Source organism: Montipora foliosa, chromosome 9 (assembly GCF_036669935.1).
Source record: "Montipora foliosa isolate CH-2021 chromosome 9, ASM3666993v2, whole genome shotgun sequence".
NCBI lineage: Eukaryota > Metazoa > Cnidaria > Anthozoa > Scleractinia > Acroporidae > Montipora > Montipora foliosa.
The window spans coordinates 12,242,378-12,249,877 of record NC_090877.1 but is presented as its reverse complement, the minus strand read 5'-3'; the positions used below and the strand labels follow the sequence as shown (position 1 = coordinate 12,249,877).

At 42.0% G+C, this 7,500-nt stretch overlaps 1 protein-coding gene and 1 pseudogene across 1 annotated transcript in view; both read left to right on the top strand.

Moving 5' to 3' along the window:
• LOC137971331 (tetratricopeptide repeat protein 28-like) overlaps positions 1-7,500 on the top strand; it is a 162,608-nt gene that overhangs the window by 59,771 nt on the left and 95,337 nt on the right. The window lies entirely within an intron of this gene.
• Positions 1-7,500, top strand: part of LOC137969804 (dynein beta chain, ciliary-like) — a 46,814-nt pseudogene that overhangs the window by 6,959 nt on the left and 32,355 nt on the right.

Sequence of the window (7,500 nt, the reverse complement as noted above, 5' to 3'; positions counted from 1 at the left end):
AACACTCTATTGTTTAAATAGTCAGAGTTTTTTAGCCAATCAAAAAGCTAGAAATGCAATAGTCGGAGCTGAAAATTTACTAATACCAAATATTAGCCTAAGTGTAGCCCGTACCCTCCCCCGAAAGAAAAACCCTCTCGTTTTTCTTTGGGGGGGGGGGGGGGGTGGGAGTGTGCGCCTACACGTAGGCTACCCAGTCTTGGCAGTCCTCTTCGTCATGGTAGCAAAGCAGCAAGAGTATTGTGCATGTGCTTTAACTTTAAACCGCCGTAATGGCCTGGCATCCTATCACAGCAGGCGGGGCGTCGTGGATTCGATTCCCAGGCTAAACTAACACTTACGGTAGGCCTAAATTGTGGCAAGTTAAAGAACCCACTGACGTGTTTGCAAAGATCAGGGAACAAAGTTGTGTTTATGACGGTGGTATTATTTCTACATGTGATAACTGAAACTAGTGTTTATAAACAAGACTTGGCCACTCACTTTGAATTACAGGCTTCAGTTAACATCGATAAGATCATCTAAGAATGTATTCGCTTTAAATTTCAAAAGTCGCTTAAGAGCCCCGTGACTCTATTGAAACCGTTTGTTGCAGATTGTCACTGTGCGAGAAAGCCTTGGCCGAGTATCTGGAGACCAAGCGTCTAACTTTCCCGCGCTTTTACTTCGTATCATCAGCAGATTTACTGGATATTCTTTCAAAAGGCAATCAGCCAGTGGAGGTAAGAAATAACAAAAGATTAATTGCATGGAAGTCACATTGAGGACGCAAGAAACTTACCGGGAAGGGGAAATGGGGAGGGTGGGGGGTGGGGGGGTGTAGTTATACTTGTGCCATTTGTTTTCTGATAAGGGTTTCAGGCGATTAGAGGATCCCAACCCGGGGCCGAAAAAATAATGGGACTGTTGTTGAACTATATTTTGCTAATTACTTTCAAATACAATTTAAAGCCTTAATAAGAGAGTTCCAACTTCATCCAAAATTTCTGCTTGTGAACTAAACGAAAAATTGCATCTTCGCCTTTGAAGGTCTTATCAGTCTTCTCTCTTGTTTTTCCCTGACAAAAGAGACAATAAACAACTCTTTGCGTAACGGGTCCGTTTTCTTCTGTTTGATAGGTCTGCCGCCATTTGTCCAAGTTGTTCGACAACATGGCGAAACTCAAGTTCAAAGATGATGATGATGGTAATCCGACAAAAGAAGCCCTCGGCATGTACAGCAAGGAAGGAGAGTATGTTGACTTCGACAAGACCTGTGATTGCTCTGGACAGGTAAATTGCGTGCATCGCTTTCCTAACGAAACACTCGTAATTTTTTTTTACCGAGCAGCTTAGGTAACAACGCCGGGAGTTCATGAGAACGGAAATGCATCAAAAGAATAGGGCCGCTTTCTTTTCAACAAAAATTACCGGTTTAAATTTTTAGAATTCTTTTGTCAAGTGGAACTAGTTGCTTTCTTGGTTTTTGCGTGGAGTAAGCACAGTAGGACTCTTAACTGTCGGGTTCACCACAGTTACGGCTTTGTGGTCTTAGTCGCCATAATCTTCTTCGCAAAAATGTAGAGGTATTGGAGGCTTCATAAATTTTATAGCCCCGGGCAAACAGCGACATTTTTTGAGTCACACGAACGCAGTTCGCCGTCGCCCCCGTTGAGAAGAGATCTTACTTGCCGCGTTCTCTGATCTCTGTAAAACCTAACGTTGTGATTTTTGTAGGTCGAGGTTTGGCTAAACCGAGTGATGGACGCCATGCGATTCACAGTGCGCCATGAGCTGTCGGAGGCTGTGGTATCGTATGAAGAAAAACCACGTGACCAGTGGCTCTTTGACTACCCGGCCCAGGTTGCTCTCTGTGGAACTCAGATCTGGTGGACAACAGAAGTTGTGTTGGCGTTTGGGAGACTGGAGGAGGGATATGAAAACGCTCTAAAGGATTATTACAAGAAGCAGGTACGATTCAGTTGTCCTTTCTAAGTATACAGACTACAGCATGAGCGTAAGATTTATTTGGCTATTCATATAAATTCTCACTTGCGTACATAGCAAAGTTAATTGGAAATCCTTGGGTTACTCAGTGATGCAGTCAGTGACAAAGGCGGTCCCAAAAGAGAATTTTCTAAACTAAGGCTTAGCTTGGAGAACCGGAGAGTCAGTCTTCGTGTTGATCGTAAGTGTGGCATTTTGGTTTTAATTTTTTGTGTTTCCGAGTTTTACTGCTGAATAAGATCGATTTTTCCCAGGCGGTCCGCCAAAAACTTTGTTAGAGTAACTTTTGGAAGCGTTCAAACGTCAAGACGTTTTTATACAGTGTTCAGTTTACGGCCACTCAAAGGATGTAATTGTAACTTGGGAGTTTTTCGTTGGCCATCAGGTTTCCCAGTTAACAACGCTTATCAACATGTTGATTGGTGAGCTGACCAAAGGTGACAGACAGAAGATCATGACCATCTGTACAATTTGACGTGCACGCTCGTGACGTTGTTGCTAAGCTTATCCAGCAGAAAGTTGAAAATGCTCAAGCTTTTCTGTGGCTTAGCCAGCTCAGACATCGCTGGGACGATCAGGGTGGCCACTGCTTTGCTAACATCTGTGACGCACAGTTCAAATATTCGTACGAATATCTCGGCAACACGCCTCGTCTGGTGATCACCCCGCTGACCGATAGGTGTTACATCACTTTGACCCAGTCTCTTCATCTGACCATGAGCGGTGCACCGGCAGGTCCTGCAGGGACTGGAAAAACTGAGACAACTAAGGATCTGGGACGAGCACTTGGGATTATGGTATACGTGTTTAACTGCTCTGAACAGATGGACTACAAGGTATGATATTGCTTTCTTAGTGGTCTGTGGTTTCAGTGATACGTAAAGGGATATTGATGAATAGTGACATTAGCGCATCGTCTATGAACTCCATTCTATACTTTCTCAAATCCCATAATATACCTTGTTTAGCCCCCAACAATCTGCCTAGGCATTGTTTTCGATTTCTCTTGGGACATCTTCTTGTCCCAAGAGAAATCGAAAACAATGATTATGCAAAATTTTGAGGGGGTAAACAAGATGCATTGTGGGATTTGAGAAAATAGAGAATTGCGATTTTCAACACTTTTGTCGCGTCCAACCTTGTTTCTCAGAGGGATCCTGACTGTGGAAAACTTTACAGTTAAGATGAATTTAATTGTCTTGAGAGTGAGCTTAGATGAAAAGGAAACATTTCATTGAAGTCTTCATCTCGTGCTTTTTATTAATATGAACATTACGTATACTTCAAAATAAATGACTAAATGAATAAATAAACAAAATGAATGAAGGGGTAGTTTCTAAAGAAACTGTGGTGCTGCGTCGGTAGGGAAGTAGTATACAAAAATTTGGTTTTATCAACGGAGTTGATAATGTAAATTGGTCACCCTACAGAGATTCTAAAAGCTAAATCTCTGTACGGTGGCCAATTTACATTATCAACTCCGTTGATAAAACCAAATTTTTGAATAAATAAACACCTGCGTTACTAAGGTGAAGTTGGATGACTGATACATTTTGGACCTTCCATTGCTTGCCAGAGCCAAGAGAGAGACTGTTCTCGTGGCTGGAAATTCCTAGCGACCCAGCCATGGCCTTCCGCTTACCGTGGAATACGGGGGGAAGAAAGGAGTGAGGAGAAACACTGAATATGCGCGCAACTCCCTAATGCGACAAATACCTGCCTCAACTCTTGAATACTAGGAGTCACGATGTGCAGCATAACAAAACCCCTGGGTATATTGGCGTAGATTCTCTTTCTTTACCACTCTAAATTTCATTTAGGCGCATCATAGTTGTACTCACGTAAATTTGGTTACCCCCTCTTTTCAGTCCATTGGTAACATCTACAAAGGACTGGCACAGACGGGGGCCTGGGGCTGTTTTGATGAGTTTAACCGCATCTCAGTTGAGGTGTTGTCCGTGGTCGCAGTGCAGGTCAAGTCAATTCAAGACGCAATCAAAGACAAGAAAAAGCGCTTCATTTTCCAAGGAGAGGAAATTTCCCTTGTGCCTACTGTTGGACTTTTCATCACCATGAACCCTGGATATGCCGGCAGGACAGAGCTGCCGGAAAATCTCAAAGCCTTATTCCGGTAATGTAATCTTCTTGTACTTTTGCATTTAGAATATGCTTGTTAGCCAGGAGCTTATGAAGGGCCTCATATCTCCCATACTTGGCTTGGGAGTCAACCGTTATGCACTGCTGTAAACGCCAATCAAAACAGAGCTATCTCAGCGTCAAGGGAAAAACCTGTTCCTAAAAACAAATTTATTCGGGAAAAAGGGTTGTCTATATCATGTATTTGACTTGCGGAGTGGAGATTATCGATGTTTTTTAGATAATTATAGTGAACGTAGCGACTTGATTACATACATACAGACATACATACATTGACTTCGTACGGGACAGAAAATCAACTTGTACAGTGTATGTGGCCAACTCCCAGGTCAGTGGCTTCATGGCTTATATTGGAGAGCACTGTGCGCTACTATTCACTGTTAATCTCGGTCAACACTAATTTCCATCCCTCAAACTGACATTGGACATTTCGTAACAATTACGCGACCCAATATCCCATGTTAATATTGACAAGCTTAACGCTTTAAAAAGAATGAAAACAGGCAGAATTACAGCTTTAGTTCAACAAGAAATAGCGTTTCTAAGCTATACCGCGCTGATCTACAGTATTTAGGTCTAAAAACCCCGTTGAAGACGGTTAACTTTCAACTGTTTTGCTGGGTACTACTATTTCAATAGTCTAAAAAAATCGATTTTCCGGGAGGTTGTCTCGTTAGTCTAGTGGATATCGGAAACTTCAAGGTGAAGCCATCGATCCGGGTTCAACTCTTTGCCTCGCGCGCCTATCGTGAATCTTCTCAGCTTGTTTAAAATCTTTGTTTCGTTGAAGTAGATTTGAAGTCTAAAGTAGACTGTACGTCGTATAAGTTGAATAAAAAGGGAAATGTCAGTTTGAGGGATGGAAAGAAGTGATGACCGTTAATCCCATGGTCAAAGGTTTAGATCCCACTCATGCCTGAATTTTTATTAGACTTCTTTCGCAACTGCACAGAGTGCTTTTTTCACTGCGATGATTTCTTAAACTTCAATCTTTAGAATGCGCTGTTACCTTTTTTATCTCGTCTTCATGTCCTTGATTTCATATTTCAAAAACAGGAAATCAGAATATGAGAACTAGACTCAACTTCCGGTTTGGGACTTAAAATCAGCTCCATTCTGAATTGGAGGATTTGAGATGCCATCTCAGACTTATCAAGTGGAGTTCGCAGTTTACCGGGCATTACTGATGATGAAATACGTCTGATGCGAAATTCCTATCAGTGCAAATTTTTGTGAAAGGAGGGATAACACAAATCGTGTCAGAGTAGTTTGTTTCTGCTGACCGTTGTTAATGCGGATCGATTCAAACGTCATAGATGAGATAAGTGTCAGGCTTGAAATGCCCCGACAGAGGAAAGTAGAATGTTGACAGGTTCTTTTTGTTTTGTGTTTTAGGCCTTGTGCTATGGTGGTGCCTGACTTCGAGCTGATTTGTGAAATCATGTTGGTGGCTGAAGGTTTTGTGGATGCCCGAGCGCTTGCCAGGAAGTTTATCACTTTGTACTCACTATGTAAAGAGCTTCTTTCCAAACAGGTAATTGCGTAGCATTGCCTAAACAACGACCAGCCGTTGGTTACCAAAATCTACCTTCCTTCCTCTTCCCCTCTCCCCACTCTGAAAGTTTTGTTCTCGGCCCATTTTTTGCTCTGCCAAAACAGCGAAAATCTCGTCCCTAGGTCTTGCCATGAAACCCGTTGCTATGAAACACTTGCAACGTAGGCTACATTTGCACAAGCTACTGTTTTAGCCTAAACTTGATGAAGTATCCGTTCCTTCAGTCACTTCACTTCACCTCATTCTGTCATTATTCTACCCTTTAATAGGCACACGAGTCTCAATCGACCTCTCTTGGGGCCCGTTTCTCGAAAGTCCCGAACACTTTTCGGGCCAAAAAAGCCATTTTTGATAGGCTTTCTCTTTCGGCAGGATTTCAAGATAACAAAGTGATTTTGGAGTTTAATGACTAATAGACTATAGAAAACCTCTCCGGTCTTAAGATACAGAGGGAATTATGACACCCGAAAAAGGCCTCCCAAGTTTCGGAACTTTCAAGAATCGGGCACCAGGGCACGTTGAGTAAATTTTTATGATATGGATCTGATTATAGCCCTGGGATCTTAGTTATCAAATTACGGAACTGAATATTGCAAGTAATTTGCTGAAACTGAGACATTTCAGTGGCTTTGCATGGTGGGCTTGGCATACAGAGAGATTTTCAATTGAGTTATGAAGTAATTCGAAGACTGCCTTAGTTTTGTATTTGTAACATTTTTTTCCAATACTGTAGTAACAAATGTAAATTAGTGCAAACCAACTGCGATTTTCTCCTACCATTATCTCCTCTGTCCGTCTTCAAGTATGGTAAACGCAATCGATTGTCTGTGTCTGCTGTGATTGGCCAAACGAATTTTGCTTCGGGTTTTAAAGCCGCTCACTGTGTGGAATTCATTCTTACACGTTAAAAGATCTGTGAAAAATAATGTCGGCAAAACTCCATTTCAGGACCATTATGACTGGGGTCTCCGTGCGATCAAGTCCGTATTGGTCGTTGCTGGCTCGCTGAAGCGAAGCGATCGGGAGCGTCCTGAAGACCAAGTACTGATGCGCGCATTGCGTGACTTTAACATCCCCAAGATTGTCACGGATGATGTTTCTGTTTTTATGGGTCTGATTGGTGATTTATTTCCTGCTCTTGATGTACCAAGAAAACGTGACATGGACTTTGAAGCATTGGTGAAAAAGTCTGCCCTGGTGAGAATAACTTTTTGTTGATCAAGTCCCGACGAAACTCTTCTAGTTAATGTACTTATAACTAAATATATTCCAATTGTGTGGAGCAAGTGAGCCATTGTTAATCTCCAGATCTGATACAAGTATCAATGAGTGATATTGTAATTACTTTGCATCCAAATTACAGAGCAATGATTAGAGTGAAACAAGAGACTTGAGTATTGCCTTTCTCTTTGGTGTGGCACTTTCAACTTCTTTTTTTGAACGTTTCAGTTATTTCATTATGGAAATGTCAAAAGCCCAAATCATAAGAGGGAAGACTTTATATGCCGTTTTTACCGCTTCTTTTAAGACTTATTGAACACCTAGGTTTTGACTGTGCCTCTCCGGTTGTCCACATTTCAGTTTGAATTAAACAAGTAAAAGTTCATACTTTCTGGTGACCTAGAAAAACTCTCTTAACGGTAGCAGTCCACCCACACAACCCTGGCCTACTCAGATAATCAGTCTCACTCACTCCCCCCTCCCCTCAAAGAAAACGTTTCCCTCGGGCAGGGAATAGGTGTGTGCGAATATTGGTCGCCACATTATGTTTACGTAACACTTTTTACTTGGAATAAGAAACT